Genomic DNA, 18796 nt, shown 5'->3' with positions numbered 1-18796 from the left:
GCACCAGGTCCCTGCGTCAGGAGGTTAACTTCATGGTAGCTCATTCGCTACACCGCCATTCTGAGAGCCTGGTGAACACTTTGGAGCGTGTCGCTCTTCGGATGATCCAGGAAATCATGAGGCATCAGTACTCTCCGTCAGGACCAGCTCTCGGGACTTACCAAGGAGAGATGCCACTCCAGTCCCGTCCACCGCTGCCATTCGCGTTGGCAGCACCAGAAGTGCCGAGTTCACCGGCATACGTCGTCTACAAGATCGGTGGTGACCCTAGTGACTACCAGTTCTTTCATGAGGCGCCGAAGGAGATCCCTCACGGGTACACGTGCACATACGTGCCGCATCGCAAAGAATCGGGGCACTCACAAACCAGACTGCAACAGCAGGGACCTCTGGAACAACAGGAGGAACTTCGGGAACAGATCTTGAGAAGCAGACGTGGCTAGCTAAGTATGCCACTCCGACAAACCTCCAGAGCTCAGCTCCTACAGTTGGCTCAGAGCTGGAAAAGCAAGCATGGCTGGCTAAGTATGCCACTCCGGCGAATCTTCAGAGTTCGACTCCTGCAGCCAGCACCGCGGATCAAATCAGTACCATCCTGAGAGACCAGTTCGGCATGGTGCCGAAAAGGAGGACAATCGGCTATTCCAAGCCGTACCCCAACGAGTACGAGTTGATCCCGCTACCACCCAAATATCGGCTCCCTGATTTCTCCAAGTTTAATGGATCAGATAGTTCCAGCTCCATCGAGCACGTGAGCCGATATTTGGCACAGCTGGGCATGATCTCAGCAGCAGATGAGCTGCGTGTGAGGTTCTTCGCACAGTCCCTCACAGGATCGGCTTTCGGGTGGTACAGATCGCTGCCACCAGACTCAATCCAGACGTGGAAGCAGTTGGAAGAGCAGTTCCACATGCAGTATCACTCAGAGGCTTCCGAGGCCGGCATTGCCGATCTAGCACAAGTACGTCAGAAGCGTGGAGAAACTATGGCAGAATACGTCCAGCGCTTCAGACTTGTTAGGAACCGATGTTATTCGGCTCGTGTGACTGAAAAAGAAGCAGTCGAGTTGGCAGTGGTGGGCCTTGCATCAGCAATCAAGGATATGGCCTCCCAAGCAGACTACCCTTCACTGGCGCACATGGTTCAGAAACTGTCGTTATATGAACAGCGCCACCCGGACTTGTACCAGGACAAATTCAAGCGTGCGGTAGTCCTGGTTGAGGCAGATGAAGACGAAGGCTCTGCAGGAGATCAAGAGGTAGCAGTGGCTGAATGGACTCGGGGGGCAACCCCCGTGTCCTGCAAATGGGTTAAGCCACCAGGTCCACCCAGAGGGTTTGATTTTGACGTAACTAAAACTGAGCAAATCTTCGACCTCTTACTCAAGGAGAAGCAGCTGAAGATACCCGAAGGCCTCAAAATCCCAACGGTACAGGAGCTGAACGGAAAGCCATACTGCAAATGGCATAACTCGTTCTCCCATACCACCAACGACTGCAGGGTGTGGCGTCAGCAGATCCAAATGGCGATAGAACAAGGACGTCTAATTTTCAACCAGTACGCCATGTAAGTCGACACTCACCCCTTCCCCGCCGTTAACATGGTGGAGTACACTTACCCTGGAGGGTGCCAGACAAGATTCTCGTTCAACATCAACATGGTAGGACCTGGACACCACTCTGGTAAGGACGGAGACGAGGGCAGCTGCTCTCGTAGCAAGGACACACAGGAAGCCGTTCCACGCGATCGGCTCCGTCACGATGGCAAGCGCTACATCACAGAGGGAGAAGTGAGGAACGTGAGATATCAGCGACCTCTCTCTGATCACCTCCTCAACAAGTATGTGAGTCAATATGACCAACGCCGACGACCCAACGACGATGATGAAAGAGATCGTCTGGCTAGGGACGCCAGGAGACGTCGTCGGCATGATCGCGACGAGGAGAGATATGAGCGCCACGCCAAGGAAAGGTTAGGAGAGCAAGACGACGAGGATAGGCACTGGGACTGCCCCTTCTTCAGACACTGCTGGGATTCAGGAATGAGCCGATTGCCTACAATCGGCAACTACCCAGAATGTAGACAGAAGAGGAAGGATGCAGCTAACGTGTCCGTGTTCAAACGTCTAGGGCCTCTCCCACCTCGGAACAAGCACGCTGAGTCCCCTCGGGTGGAAGATCTCGAGGATTTGGAAGACGATGATGAAGAAGAAGACAGGTACCACCGGCCGAGGTGGTGCCCTGATGGACTCAGCCGTTCCCAAAAGCGTAGGGTTCAGCGACTGCGTGGCTTGGAGGAAGCCGAAAGGTTATACCTGCACACGCTAAGGAAGGCGCGGCCTGATCTGGCCGCGAAAATTCAGCGAACCCTGGATGAAGAGGGTCGACCACAAAAAATGGAGTGGCGCCCCAAGCAAAGGAAAGCCGATGATGAAACATCGGCTGGCACAAACATGGTGTTTATCCTTCCGACGGAGTTTAGTGCTCCAGGATTAGACGAGGCACCCGTGGCACAACTTGACTGCGGCCCACGGCCGGTTATCTTTAAGAAGCCACGAGAAAGAAGCTACAGACATCTGAAGGCCCTATACTTGCGAGGTTATATCAATGGGCAGCCTGTCAACAAGATGCTGGTGGACACCGGAGCGGCAGTCAACATTATGCCATACTCCATGCTACGTCGGTTGGGACGCTCTAGCTCGGATCTGATCAAGACCAACGTGACACTGAGCGATTTCAACGGCCAAGCGTCTGACGCACAAGGTGTTCTGAACGTGGATCTGACCGTGGGAAGGAAAACCATCCCTACGACGTTCTTTATTGTCGATAGCAAGAGCACCTATGCTGTCCTGCTGGGAAGAGATTGGATCCACGCCAACTGTTGCATTCCATCCACGATGCACCAATGCGTAATACAGTGGGATGGAGATGAGGTAGAGGTCATCCATGCAGATGACTCAGCCGAGATTTCAACGGCTGGCATGAACGCTTGGGAGACAGCAGGCCAAGAGCCACTCTCAGGCATCAATTTGGACGACTGCGAGCGCATCGACGTGACGAAGGATGGGGTTAGGCTGGTCTTATCCACCGGCCTGACCGTATAGCAAGAACAAACCTATGGACAAACGTGGCGAGGCCGATCCTTGGGATCGGCCCCAAAGATCTATGGAGAAACATGGCAAAACATTCATTGAGCGATTCAATCAACGTGGAGGCCGATTCCAGCAATCGGCCAAAATTATCCTCACCACACATTCTGCCTGTGTTCAACGTCGATCTAATGGGCAGCGGTTTTACGTCGGCTGATGAGCTAAAAAATCAGCATTGGTCCTACTGGAGCCGACGTTCAAATACAGTGCCTTGGCTAACTACAGAGCCGATATCCGCAGTTACCTGGCAGATTCGGCTCGGGGGGCACCTAGTCAGACGAACATGTGCGATACATGTGCAGTGAAATATTGGGGGCCGATAGAAAATCGGCCAGAGAAAAAAAAATTTCTCATATGGTATATAGCCGATGCACGGACATCGACTTTAGAGCCAAGAAACAAAGCCGATGCACAGCCATCGACTCTAGTACAATTATACAAGATCTACCAGCTGCGTGTTCAAGACACGGATTTCGACCAGGTCGGTTTTCAGTTCAGCCTCATGGCCAACCTCCAACCTTTTACTCTTTAAGCCATTGGTGTTTCGTCTGCAATATCGGCTTTCAAAGGAAGGAAAGGTGATCGGCTCCGGTGTATCTACCGTCGGCCGGGCTAAGTTGGCTACTTTCTCAGCTACGCTCGTAGGAATGACTAGGACCTCTGCATGGTGGCTGTCTCAATTGCCTGAGTTCAAGGCCCTTGGACTGAACTGTGTATCCTCGCCGCTGTTCTCACCTTAACTGAGACTCGGGGGGCAGCTGATTTGGTAGACACTCTGTTTTTGGGAGCCGATTGGAATTGCATCGGCTGACCCTGCATCATAACCTTCTTCGGAAGCGGTGGGTTGTTGCAGAAGAAGACTACTAGAACTGCGGAAAGGAGCCTGAAAGGGAAGCCGTCGTCATCTACAGGGTTTGGACCGTCCTATTACTGCAAGAAAATGAAGGAGACTGGATTCTCAAAACAGCCGATGAACAGCCATCGGCTATAGGATTGCAAAGTATTATGGTCAGATATCAAATTACAGTCTGAATTTGAGGAGTGTTTGACTGACGGTCTAATTGGTATCTGAGCCTGGCTTCATGAGCGTCTGACGCGAAGAGTCCGATACATTGCTATCGGTCTTGGTGCGGCAAACGGAAGACTTGAAATTGGATTAATTGAGAGTCAAATTGGAAGAACAATTCTTATTGATTCAAAGGAGTAGCTTTACAAGAAAGAGCCGATGGCTCTCAAAAGGGGGATCCGATGCCTAGTGCACTGCTACTACTAGTCCTACACTAATTTTCCCCTATTCTAGGGGTCATCGCTGTCTTCATCGTCGCCATTGTAGCTGCCATCGGCGCTGCTTCCAGAGAGTTCCTCGTCGCTGCTGCCCCAGCCCTCGGCCGGAGCCTCTTCTTCCTCGTCATCATCATCATCCTCGCTGTCCGCCCAAGCGCGGAAGCGCTTCACCGGTGGATACCCAGCGGAGGAGGAGGAATCATCCTCCCCCTCTTCCTCTTCTTCCTCTACTTCTTCTTCTTCCTCCTCCTCGTCGGAGGAGGTGGAGTTCGCCCAGGAATGGAGGTCGTCTTCGCTCTCGCTCTTCAGTTCCCCTTCGATGAGGAACTCAAGGTCGTCCTCCCCATCGGTCAGAGGTAAGTCACCATCTAACCCGACGAGTGCTTCGGGTGGGCCATCTGGCACGGGATCAAAGTTCCACTCCTGCTCGCTCGAGGAGGAAGATTGGAGAGAGAGGCCTGAGGAGATGGAGGAAGAGGAAGACATTGCTACAGGGAAAGAGGGTTTTTTAGGTGCCGATGGCCGGAGCAGAGCAAGGGGATGAAGTGGCGAACCGTTCGGCACAGTTAAATAAGGGGGAGCCTAGTGGAGATTTAATGCCATTACAGTTTCCGAGGAAGTGATGCTAAAGCTATCAGATCTTGCAGAGAAGTTGAGAAGGCAAGGCATCATGATGTAGGATGCTGCGACGGTTCTGCTCTGCCACGACATGACCCGACGAAGAAAAAGCAGAGTGATTTTGGAATTGTCAATTCCAAAACCAGGGGGGCATGTGTTATCACCAGAATTTGACCGAGTTAGAGGTGGGCCGCGATCAAGATGGGCTTGAAGAATATACATGGAAGAATATACGTGAATCGGCCTTATATGCAAAGTTTGGGCTAGTTTGCCCGTGTATCTGTAATATAGTAGGATACGTGTCGGTTAGTTAGAGTTTGGCTCGTGTACGGTGGGGATTCTTCCCACGTTAGAAAGTCTACGGACTATAAATATGTATCTAGGGTTTATGAAATAAACAACAATCACGTTCACCACAAACCAATCTAGGCGCATCGCCAACTCCCTTGTCTCGAGGGTTTCTTCCGGGTAAGCATCATGCTGCCTAGATCGCATCTTGCGATCTAGGCAGTACACGTTTATTCGATGTTCATGCGTTGCTCGTACTGAAGCCTTTTTGATGGCGAGCAACGTAGTTATCTTAGACGTGTTAGGGTTAGCATCGTTCATCGTATCATATGCTATCGTCGTGCAACCCTGAGACGTTTAGCCGCCCTTACGCCTATCTTAGGTGTAGGGGCGGCACCCCGCTTGATCATTATTTAGTAGATCCGATCCGTCATGATTGGTCCTTTTTCTCCAAGGATTAGTTTAATATCTGCATAGTTAGGCCTTACAAACGGATTGAAGGATGCAGTGGCGCGTAGGGTGTAGTTTGCTACCCTAGACAGGATGTTCCGGGGATCAACCTCGTGTTGGTTTTTAGGCCTTGTCTAGGGACGGTTTACGATCACCGTGCGTGGCCGCCAGGCTCAATCACGAGTAGGATGTTCCGATTATGTGGTGAAAACCCTAAATCGTAGTAGATCGCTTTAGCTTTATATTGATCAAGCAGGACCACCATATATTCGTACACCTCGTGCGAATCATGGGTGGATCGGCTCTTTGAGCCGATTCACAGGACAACCTCTGAGCCGATCGAGGCTCGTATTTAATGTTTACGTGTATGCCATGCAGGAAACTAAGCGAGGCATCTCCATCACCTTCCTGACCAGGTATAGGTCAGGTGGCACGCCCTTGCACCAGCATCGGACGTGCGTGCCGAGTCTTTGCGGGCCGTCGCTCGGAGGGACCAGGGCCAGCCGCAGTCCTGGGAGCCTCCCGGCTCTACTGTGTTGCCCGTCGCTGCTCGCCGGTGGGTTTCTGACCGCAACAATAACACACTTATAGTAGAAATACTTAACTCTATTAATATCAAACAGATATAATTAACAAGAAAACCAAAATGAGAGTATCAATTCATCTCTATTAGATATTTTGAATAAAAATCATAAGTGAGCAATAGCATCTCATATAAAATGCTTGTTCTAATAGAAGCATAACATAATAGTCAGGATATTAAATCTTGATAAACAATTAACAAATTTAGAAACCTGCAAAAATAACAGAATGCAGATATGAAATTCAAATAGAAATTAAAAACAGAATTGTAAACAGAAAAGAAAAGAGAAAATAGAAAAGAGGCTTACCTGGACTCACCTGGCCGTGGCAGCCCAGGAGCAGCCCGTGGTCCATTCCCAAATCATGGCCCAAATCAGCCCAATACCCTTTCGCCTCGGATAAGATCGAGGGAGACGTCGTCGTCTTCGTCTTCGTCACTGGACGCGCAGAAGCTCGCCACCGCGACGCCCGCGCCACGTCCCGCGGTCGCCGCCGACGTTGTTGACCGCCAGCACACGCCTGGAGACGTATAAGTAGCGCGGGAGCCCTCCATTTTCCTTCGTTTTGCCCCAGTTCCTCCCCGTACCGAAACCCTAGTTCCCCGGCCATCTCGGCTCGCCGCCGATTGAGGCCGTCCGAAGCTCAATGGTGAAGTCCTGGAGGTGCGCCTCGACCCCTATTCCATCTGGGAGGAAGATAGCGTCCAGGGAAGCCTCCATTCCGGCGAATTTGGCCATCTTCTCCGACTACCGCCGCCGCGGCCATGGACGATATCGTCGCCGTCCGGCCATTTCCGCCTCGCCTGAGCATCTCTGCGCGACGAGGGTGAGCTCACGCGTCTCCCAAGCTCCCTATTTGGCCCCAGCATGCACCATAGCCTGCCACCGCCGTAGTTCGTCGCGCGCCGCCGCTGTTTGTGCTCGCCGGAGATTCTCCGGCAACCAATAGGGAGCGGCGCCGCCACCTTTTGGCTCAACACAGCACCGCGCATCTACCCCGCTGCTCTGGATGGGCGCGGGAGCCCCGAATCGCCGACAACGTCGGCAACTGGCCGTCGGCCAAGAGCTCCCTGGCCACGCCAGCAATTTTGACCCAGTCCACGCTGATGTGGCGTCTGACCTGGCCATTGGCCCACCGGTCAGTGTCCCTGCGGGTAGTCTGGCCGGGTGTGATTAGCATTTCTTTTGTTTTATTTCAAAGCCAATAATTGCTGAAACTTTGACAAATTGTAGAAAATCCAATATAGCTCAGAAAAATAAGTATAAGATATCAAAATTCTTATAAAGATAAACCCTATCCAATAAAAATATAAAATGAAATTTTTATTTTTAATAAAAATTCAATTATTTAATACTTGTTATTTAAGCCTTTAATTTAATTCTAAATTCAATTAAAATTCAATAATTAGGAAAACTTTTCAAATTAAATAAAAACCAGTAAAGAAAACAAATAAAACATTAAAAGTAATTTTCTTTATTTGTTATTTTGTTAAATCATTATTAGAGAGATTTAAACCCTGGTTAATAATTACCCTAATTATTAATTGTTTAAAAATAGTAAAATGTCAAATCCAATATTATTTTTATTTCCAAGTTACTAATAACTTCAACTTTACCATGAAGTTATTAATCATAGAACCATAGGGTAAATAGCAAACCCTAATTCCTTATGAAATGATGTTACAACCCTATCATTTCATGTGTAATCCTAAAACCCTAACTCCACTAGGAACCCTAGTTCCATTATTACATGTGAACCCTAAATTACTTCTAACCTAAACCCTAGGTTAGAACATGTGATCATGGTACCTTCTTTCAAAGCATAGAACCACAATAGCAACTAAATACTTGTCTTGGCCACATAAAATGTAGAAGACCTATCACTAATATATGGGTATCCCATGTATTGATCTTCATCAGACCTAAATAATCAAGTTGGGTTAACCAAGTGTAAACCCTAGATCCTATTACCCAAATCCGTCATCCTTATTTATCCCTATTTAGCATCACACCATCGTGATGAACTCTATATAGCAACCATGCTTAATATTTGGCATCAATTGCCATACACCCTAAACCCTAATAGTGTCACATGGTTATAAATCTCCTTATTTAGGAACCAATGATTCTTTACTTGATGAATTCAAAAGTAAAACCTACACAACCTCAACCTTAATTGTAATACTTCTTATTACTTAAGAAGTATGTTCTTCAAAAGTTATTCTTTTGAAGAAAATAAGGAATCATCATCAATCCTACCTAATAGGACATATAGCCTATAACCAGCTATTACCAGCAAGGTATACCAACCTGGATAGCAACTATTTATAATAAATTGCTCAAGATGCCTAGACTTAATTCAACCTTACAAGCCCTTGGTGTTGATGAATCCAACTAGGTTGTGATCCATCTAATACTTACTCCAGAAACTAGATGAAACCATAGTCAACCATAGAACCCCACCAATCTAATTATCATACTTGTCCTTTATTCAAGAACATGTTCTTCAAAAGTTATTCTTTTGAAATATATAATAAGTAATCATCAACCATACAATATTAGACTTAAAATTGACAACTGCTCTTTACTTATTATACAACTACTATTTCTGGGTGTGCATGATTGTTACTATGCATTTTACCACCTTCTTATGATTCTAAAACAACACAACCCTGAATAAGAACCTTGTTTGTGAATCACTCTAAAAGTGCAACACACCCTGAACTAATCATCACAACTCACTGATCCTAAATCATCGGGGTTAGGTCACGCTTAGAGCGATTGCATCTCATACTTATGCATTATTGCATCCTTGCCAATCTTTTAAACATCGTCCTTACCGGACGATGATGTTATTTCAGAATTTGGAGTTATTGCGTATCGAAGACCTTGCCTGCATAATCTTGCAGTCAAGAAAGGCAAGTTCATCACTTGCTCATGTCATTCGAGTATTTTTACCAAATTACTTGCAAAGTACTATGTTTATCACTATTGCATAAAAACCAAAACCACTATTTTCTTAACTATAAATATGACTATGTGGTGGGCAATGGAACCATGGATTGTGTTGATATGGTGGAGGTTCCATTGCAAGGGTTTATATCCATCTAGGATTAAACAACAAATGTCGTCCAGTGATTCTTGTGCCGTAATACCCGTGTTAACCATAAGATCTGGAGTGGGACGGAGTAGTCAAAAGTGTTTCCACCTCTCGTTCATCAACGGATGCGCATTACCGGGTGCACTTGATCTCGAGAGACAAGATGCAGGGGTGGGAACCCGTAGAAGTCCCAACGGTAATGTGGTCTATGATGGGTTGCAACTGCCGGCGTAGGAATGTATGGTAGAGCCCTGCATTGTCGTCGTGGTCGGGGTCCACCCTGAAATATATGGGAATAATGGGACCGGCGTGGACCCAGGGTCGGAGATTGCAGCAACGGGTGGGTGTTCGAGGTAGCGGAGGAACATGATTGGCTAGACCTTATACCGGGCCTCACACCATAGGAAGTGTGGACGAGCTCGCGGCTCGGTTGGCACCAAGGTTAAGATATCTTATGGGTAAAGCAACACACCTCTGCAGAGTGTAATGAATCGTGACCTGGCACTCCCTGTTCCGGGATATGGAACTGCGAATGCGGCCAGAAAGGAGCTCCATGAAGTTCTAGTAAATCGGTGAAGGCTGACGGACATAGTTCTTCTGAATAAAAGCAACCTTTTGAAGAAATGGTTATGAAAACTTGCATTAGTATTAGACTTTCTGGTCTAATGCTGTAGCTAGTGCATTAAACACCTTTTTCCTATAATGAACTTGTTGAGTACGCTCGTACTCATCCCACTCCTAAATCCCCTGCTTAGATATGGAGGCATCGAAGGAGGATCTACCGTACAACTCGAATGCCGAGGAGTCAACAACTACTTCACGAGACAGGACCTTGTCAGAAGAGTCAGAAACCTCATCCAACAAGGAGAAAACCTAGTTTAGCCATAGAAGGGAGCTAGCTTCCTAAACCTAGCTCCTAATCAGCTAGAATCTATTCTTAGCCTCTATAGCTAGTTAAATACTCTACAAATAGAGTTCGTGATAGGATTAGACTACGAGTCGTTCTTCTGGAGTTATCTGCAGTTTTACCTCATTATAAAGTAGGAGGCTGTGATGATCTTATGTAACAGAGTCTGTGTGTAATTCTATAGACATGCCTTGGACCCGCATATGTTTCTGTTGTACCACTCTGAGCGATATAATACTAGTGGAACGGTGTTTCATTGGTGTTATATCAGACTTGCATACTACACCATGCAGTGGTATGCCGGGTCACCACAACTGAACACGAAGTTGATTCAGGTGTTGTCTCCCCTGCGCGCGCGGATCCCAAGGATGATCCACCGCAGTGCCCTGCAGCGCGTGCGCGTCCATCGTCCCCAGCGCTCGCCACGTCACCGCCTTCTACTGGCCGGTCGGCCGGGCCGAACCCACCCCAATCACACCGCGACATGTCCCCGCCCCCGCCTGGACTCCCGCCCGAACCGCGCCTGGCCCCGCCTGTCTCTTCGCAGTCCGCGTCCGCGCGTGCAGCTGCAGGTCCGACAGTCGGGTCGGTTGCTCCCCTGGCGCCGACAGCGCCTGGTCCAGGAGATTATGTGCCTCCGGCTGCTGCTGCTCCTGGTGTGCAAACACGCTTACAGAAAGGTATTCGAAATCCAAAAAAATATACTGACGGCACTGTCCGCTATGGTTTGCTTACTGCTTCAGGTGAACCTCGGTCGTTGTCTGAAGCTCTTAATGATGATCATTGGCGTTCTGCTATGGAAGAAGAATATCGTGCTCTTATGAAAAATAAAACGTGGCATCTTGTGCCACCCAGTTCTAGCAAAAAATTGATTGATTGCAAATGGGTCTATTGTATCAAGCATCGTGCTGATGGTACAATTGATCGTTATAAAACTCGTCTTGTTGCCAAGGGATTTCGGCAACGCTATGGCCTTGATTATGAAGAAACATTCAGTCCAGTTGTGAAAGCTGCCACCATACGTGTCGTCCTTGCTATCTCTGTCTCTCGAGGATGGAGTCTCTGGCAGCTAGATGTGACGAATGCGTTTTTACATGGTGTTCTGGAAAAGGAGTTCGATATTAAACAACCTCCTGGATTTGAAGAATCTACTAATCCACATCATATTTTCACGCTTGATAAAACACTCTATGGTCTTAAACAAGCTTCTCATGCCTGGTTATCTCGCTTGAGTTCTAAGCTTCATGAGTTTGCCTGGAAAAGCTGATACGATACATTGCTTTGATCTTGAGAGCGGGGAGTGGACCGAGACGATTAAAAGCCCAGAAAAAGCTGTAGGGCGCGAGTTGTGGAGGAACCAAACAAGGACTGTCCATCTAGCTGAACTCAATGGCGTCCTGTGCATGGTCCAACAGGAGCTCACACGTGCCAACATATGGCTTCTATATAAACAGTATTTTCTACAGTGAATATGCTATAGTGTTTCCTGCTGCCGAGAGTGTTTCATCTTAGCCTTTGATTTTTGATCCAATGGCAAAGTTACCCTAACTTTGTAGAAGCTAAGTTAGAGGAGCCGGTTCCTCACCGATTCTAACAAGGAGACCACCTGGGTCAAGGCATTCACGATCCAGATCAGCCCAGATACCTATCATTTTATGCCTTTGAGAATTACACATGGCGGCGGAAGACTGCTCTTCACTACGGGAGAATTGCCGTACACCGATGGCCAAGCGATGTGCCGACAGCCAAATGTCGGGGCCGTCGGTACAGGAGCCTTCGGAACGCGGTGACAAGGATGGCCGTCGGCGTTAAATTGGCCGTCGGTACAGGCTGGAGGTGCCGACAGTCACCGTCGGCACAGTTCTTGCCGTCGGCACAGGACCAGCCTGACCATCGGCACAATATTTTTTTCTTTTTTTTTTCACTACAGACCTGTGCCGACGGTTATACCGTCGGCATAGCTTTTTTCTATTTCTCCACGACAGTCTTTAAAAAAGCATAACTAAATCATTCTAATTGAGAAAAATAAGTATAATATATCAAATTTTGCAGAAAAACAAGATCTATCATAGAAAAATATCAAAAATGGAATATTTCAAATACCTAAACAAATCTTCTTAGAAATAAGCTATAATGTTCGAGGTTTCATGGCTTTCACACACGCCAAAAATGAAAACATGGTCGTCCGTGGATCGGATTAGAAATCCGCTAATGGGGTATTGCTTACCATCCTAGGGCCCACACACGTGCTAAATATGACCTCGTTTCGGCAAACTATGCTCTGCCGAGGCTGTTTCCCAACTCATTTCCCCTGAAATCCATAGAACTTCGGACGTAATAGCTCTTTTCGTGAAGGGTTTTTTCAAAATAATTGCCAGATCCTAGTTTTGAAAAACAGAATAGTTACTATGACATATAAAATGATGCCGCACGGCTTTGTGGGATTTTTTTGACTTCTTTCAAATTGTCATCTGGCCAAAACAGGGCCCCAGGACATGCGGTATCCCGGGTGTGCGGATGCACCCATTCGTGAACAAACTAAACGGGCAAAAATTAGCACATATAATGATGTGTCGTAGAACTAAAAATATTTTTTTCCAGAATTTCTGGAGCGACGGATAGTTGAGCCCTTGTTCAAATCCGGTCAGTTTCCAGCGGATTCGGCGGGACACCGCTGGAAGCCGCATGGTTTGCCAAAAAGCTAACGCGTGCACATATCATGTGATAGGTGGTGCGTAGGTGGTCTACTATCATCGCACGGAGGTTTCACGTCATACTAAAATACGCCCCATGTAGCTGCTTCACAAATAAAAACCGTTTGGGCACGTTAAAAATGAAAAGATGGTCGTCCGTGGTTCGGATTATAAATCCACACCTGGGAACTTTCTTCCCATCCTAGGGACCACACGTACCAAATACGATCTCGTTCCGGCAAACTATGCCATGCCGAGGTCGTTTTCCACCTCATTTCACCTAAAATCCAAAGAACTTCGGACATGATAGCCCTTTTCGTGAAGGGTTTTTTCAAAATAATTACCGTATCCCAATTTTGACAAACGAAATAGTTACTATGACATGTAAAATGACACCACGCTGCTCCGTGGGATTTTTTTGACTTCGTTCAAATTGCCATCTGGCCAAAACAGGCCCCCCGGGACATGCGGTATCGCCGTACCGGTTGTGCGGGTGCACTCATTCACGAACAAACTAAATGGGAAAAAATTAGCACATATAATGATGTGTCGTAGAACTAAAAACATTTTTTATAGAATTTCTGGAGCGACAGATAGTTGAGCCCTAGTTCAAATCCGGTCAGTTTCCAGCGGATTCGGTGGGACACCGTCGGAAGCCGCATGGTTTCCCAGAAAGCTAATGCGTGCACATGTCATGTGATACGTGGTGCGTAGGTGGTCTACTATCATCGCGCGGAGGTTTCACGTCATACTAAAATGAACCCCATATAGCTGCTTCACAAATAAAAACTATTTGGGCACGCTAAACATGAAAAGATGGTCGCCCGTGGGTCGGATTAGAATTCCGCACCCGGGGTCTTGCTTCCCATCCTAGGGCACACACACGTGCCAAATATGACCTCGTTTCGACAAACTATGCCATGCCGAGGTCGTTTCCCACCTCATTTCACCTAAAATCCATAGAACACCGGACGTGATAGCCCTTTTCGTGAAGGGATTTTCAAAATCATTGACGTATCCTAGTTTTGACAAACGGAATAGTTACTATGACAAATAAAATGATGCCCCGTGGCTTCACGGGATTTTTTGACTTCTTTCAAATTGCCATCTTGCCAAAACAGGACCCCCGTGACATGCAGTATCGCCGTACCGGGTGTGCGGGTGCACCCATTCGCGAACAAACTAAACGAACAAAAATTAGCACATATAATGATGCATCATAGAACTAAAAATATTTTTTTCCGGAATTTCTGGAGCGATGGATAGCTGACCCCTAGTTCAAATCCGGTCAGTTTCCAGCGGATTCGGCAGGACACCGCTGGAAGCCGCATGTGTTTCCAAAAAGGTAACGCATGCACATGTCATGTGATAGTTGGTGTGTAGGTAGTCTACTATCGTCACACGGAGGTTTCATGTCATACTAAAATACGCTCCATGTAGCTGCTTCACAAATAAAAACCGTTTGGGCATGCTAAAAATGAAAAGATGGTCGTCCGTGGGTCGGATTAGAAATCCGCGTTCGGGGTCTTGCTTCCCATCATAGGGCCCACACATGTGCCAAATATGACCTTATTTCGGCAAACTATGTCATGCCGATACCGTTTCCCACCTTATTTTCGATAAAGTCAATCAGATTTAAACTAGAGGTACTTGATCTAATGCTCATGATTTTTGGGTAAATTAACTTTGTAGGTTCAAAATATGATAAGGATGTCATATTTGTATTCCTCTCATTTTTCTGATCAATTTAGACATATTATTTGCCAAATTCGCATTTACTGATATTAATTATTCCATATTAAATAAAAAAGACAAAAAATAAAATTATTTAATTGTTTTTCAAATTCTATATTATTATTATTTATATATATTCATTGTTGTTTACTTAAGTGATTGTTTAGAATTCAAAAATATAGAGGTGTGGTATCACGGTCAAATGGTTAATATGATTGATATGGTACTATTAACAACAAGGTGACATTTCTTTCATGGAAGCTCATCCGAAGAGACCCAAGAAGTTAAGCGTGTTGTGGTAGAAGTAGTGTGAGGATGGGTGACCAACTGAGAAGTTTGACTACAAGTGCAATTTGACCTAAGATTAGGTGTACTAAGTGTGATTGTGAAAAATTAACAAGTAAAAAAGAATAAGAAGAAACTTAGATTTTTTTTCAAAAAACATAATTTGATTTTTTTTTGGAAAATAATTTTGAAAATTTTGAAATACTATGCCGACGGTTAAACCGTCGACACAACAATCTATGCCGACGGCCAGTACCGACGGTGATCAGGCAGTCCCCAACCAGAACTATGCCGACGATCCTACGCCGATGGTCACCGTCGGTACAGCCTGTGCCGACGGCCTTCCTTGCTGTGCCGACGGCCGCAGCTCTCCCGTAGTGCTTCCAGTGCTCTCGATCTTTTCCGTAGACGAGCACGTACAGGTCGTGAAGAGCTATAATCCATGCACCAAGACATGCACTACTATTATAGAGACACCGGAGAATGTTGAGAGCAAGATCAGTCTTTGCAGCTCGCGCTTGGGCAGTTTTATTCCTGACAAGATCTAGTTATAGTGCCATTATCTAGTTATCTCTTTGAATTTATTTCAGCCAACATGTTAACTTCGGATAAACAAGACGGCAGCGCTTGATGATTCAACTACTGGAGGTCTTCAGTTAGTTCCATAAGTTCCATTTGTATCATATATACTGCATGTGATCATCTCGTAGTGCTCCTCATTGTCCTTTTCTATGCCTAGACACACTTTTTTTCTTCTGAAAATTAACTAGACGTCTAGACGAGAGGTTGTCATATCATTCTTTCCTACAAGTGAGGGAAAATGTATAGTAATTAGTAAATGCATACAATGCACACAAGTGAAGAAACATATACGGTTTTGGTTTTGTTTTGACGCGTTTTCCTCTCGGGCCGCTCTAGAGGACCCAAACCCTAGTAAATATAAAGCTCTAGATCATGTGCCCCCTGGCCGTCGCTGCCACTGGCCCAGCGATGGTGTGGTGGCACCAGGCCGCCGAAGACGGGGGGTTTTGCGGACACTCCCGGTTTCGCCCATCTTTGTGTGGGGTCTTGGCGCTTTGCGGGTAGTGCGTGGAGAGGCGAGGGAGCACGGTGGGATGGCGTATTGGCAATTCCGGAGGCGAGGCCGTGCGTGCGGTGCACAACATACAATGACTGCGAAGGTCTGGACAGCTAGTACTTTCGGCCAGGGCACATGCTCGATATGGGCTCGCCCGGACCCGATATGTGGCGCAACGGTTCGTGCGTGATGGCGCGGTGGCTGTCGTTGGGGATGGCCTTGTGGGCAAATGACGCTAGCTTCTGGCTGTTCGGGAGGCGCAAGATCGTATGTTAATTACTATCGGAAGCCGTGCTGTTTTATCCTAGGCAGTCTGGTGACGTGGGGGCTACTGGCTTGCCATGAGTATAGGTGATTGACCCTGCTAATCTTTGAGTACTAAGTCATCTGTCTGCTTCATGCCGGCCTCCTCGATCTGGACGACGACGAGTTCCGGTCTTCCTCTCGGAGATTTCCGCTGTTTGGCGCATGATGTCACTGGATATCTAGATCGAAATTGATGCGGTCGTCCACGCTCTTACCTTCGGTCATCGAGCCTTCATGGGGCGTGGCGCTGAGATTCACTTTCTTCTCGGTGACATGTGACATAACAAAATATAGATTTCCATGGTATTAACGAAGTGAAGAAAGTCTTGGTAGCTTCGATCGAAGGCTTGTAATAGCGGAGAGATGTATTGTTGCGATGAAGACTAGTGCGATGAAGACTTGTAGCACATGTTTTTCCTGTGTGTCTGGTGTTGAGCCCTTGGAGCAGAGGCCTTGGCAATGGAAAGAGGGGGCAACATCATTAGTGGATTGCATATTTGGTGATGCTCCTCGAGTATAGAGCTACAATTTGCAGGGTGAAAGCCCAATATCTGGTCTTCATTGGTTGTACCTAGCAATGGCACTGGTGAAGGAATTGTTTTTGGAGCTCAGCCTTTCTCTAGGATGAAAAATCAAGATGTTCGATCGAACGCCTGAATGTCCAAGGATGTCACCTAGGGGGGTGTGAATAGGCGCGTTATAAAACTTCTACTTGAGGGCTTAACAAGGCAGAATAAAACTATGTTTTACTTGTCAAGCACAAAACCTACAAACTAGGGTTTACCTATGTGCACCAACAACCTATGCTAAGCAAGATAAGTAACAAGGTGATAACAAACTAGATATAGAACATCAAGCACAAAGGTTATCACAATGTAAATCACATAGGTAAAGGATCTCAGGTTGAGAAGTAACCGACGCACGAGGAGAAGGTTGATGTATTCCGAAGTTCACACCCTTGCGGGTGCTACTCTCGGTTGGAGCGGTGTGGAGGCACAAGACACTCCAACATGCCAGTAAGGCCATCGTATTCTCCTCGAGCCTTTGCCACCAAAGGGAAAGCCTCGATCCACTAAGGGATCCTTGAGTGCGGCCACCGAACCCGTACAAGTTTGGGGCAAGCACCCAAGTATCAAGCTTGAGGCAAACTCCACAACATCGGAGGCTCTCAAGTACAAGGCCAAAAAGGCTAGGACACGCCTCACACGGCTACAAGGCCACAAAGGTTCCAATGCGTCACAAAGGCTACAAGGCCACAAAGGCTACTACACCACAAATGCGACAAGGCCACAAAGGCAACAAGGCCACAAAGGCTACAACGCCACAAAGGTGACAAGGCCACAGAGGCAACACCACCACTAAGGTCTACAAGCCGTCTAGGGTTCCAAGAACCCAAGAGGTGATACTCATGAACTCCCACGAGACTGAAACCCCGTAGAGAACTCAAACCGATGCACCTAATGCAATGACAAGAACACCACTCAGATGCCCAAGTCCTTCACTCCCAAATTTCAACAAAACTACAAAAGCTATTTGGGGAATAATGGAGGAAGAACAGAAAGGTAGGATGAACACCGAATTACTCCAAGGCCTAGATCTAGTATGATCCCCTCATAAAGAGAGGGATTTGATTGGCAGAGTAGTAGGATCTCCTCTTTCTTTTCCCAAAAGGATGCAACAAGATTTGTAGGGGGGAGATAAGATTTCAAGCTCTCAAGATAAACAACAATGGAAGAGAGCAAGGGAGGAAATCCACAAAGAACTCGAAGATCTAGATCTAGGATGAATCCCTCACTAGAAGGGGATTTTGGTTGGTAGGATTGTAGATCTAGATCTTCTCTCTCTTTTCCCTCAGAAATATGTAAAAATCATGGAGGGATATATGAGGAAGGAAGCTCAAGAGGGTCAACGATGGAGGTGAAAAACGTGTTCAAGAACTTTCCAAAAGAGGTGGGGAACCGCTGGGAAAGAAAGCCCCTTAAATAGGTCCCCAGAAAACATACGGTTGTGATTTTTCGCGCGGGGGGGGGGGGGGGGGTGTTTGCGCAAACCTCTAGACAGGGTCGGACCTTGGGGCCGGATGGAATTACCATCCGAGCTTGTTTGCGCATACCCTTGGTCCGAGCCAGATTATTGGGCCTCCCTCCTAAAACTGGCAGAACGGCAAAATTGAAACGACCATAATCTGAGCATCCGGACACCAATTTTGATGATCGATGATCTTGGGCTCGTTTCGAAGCTAGCAAAAAGCTCTACAAGATCATGGAACCATCATAGTCCAACAAGGGAAGACAAAAACAAATGATCTTGACTGCTTCAAGATG

The sequence above is a fragment of the Lolium perenne genome, chromosome 6, assembly GCF_019359855.2.
Source record: "Lolium perenne isolate Kyuss_39 chromosome 6, Kyuss_2.0, whole genome shotgun sequence".
Lineage (NCBI taxonomy): Eukaryota > Viridiplantae > Streptophyta > Magnoliopsida > Poales > Poaceae > Lolium > Lolium perenne.
Note: the sequence above shows the minus strand (reverse complement) of the source record.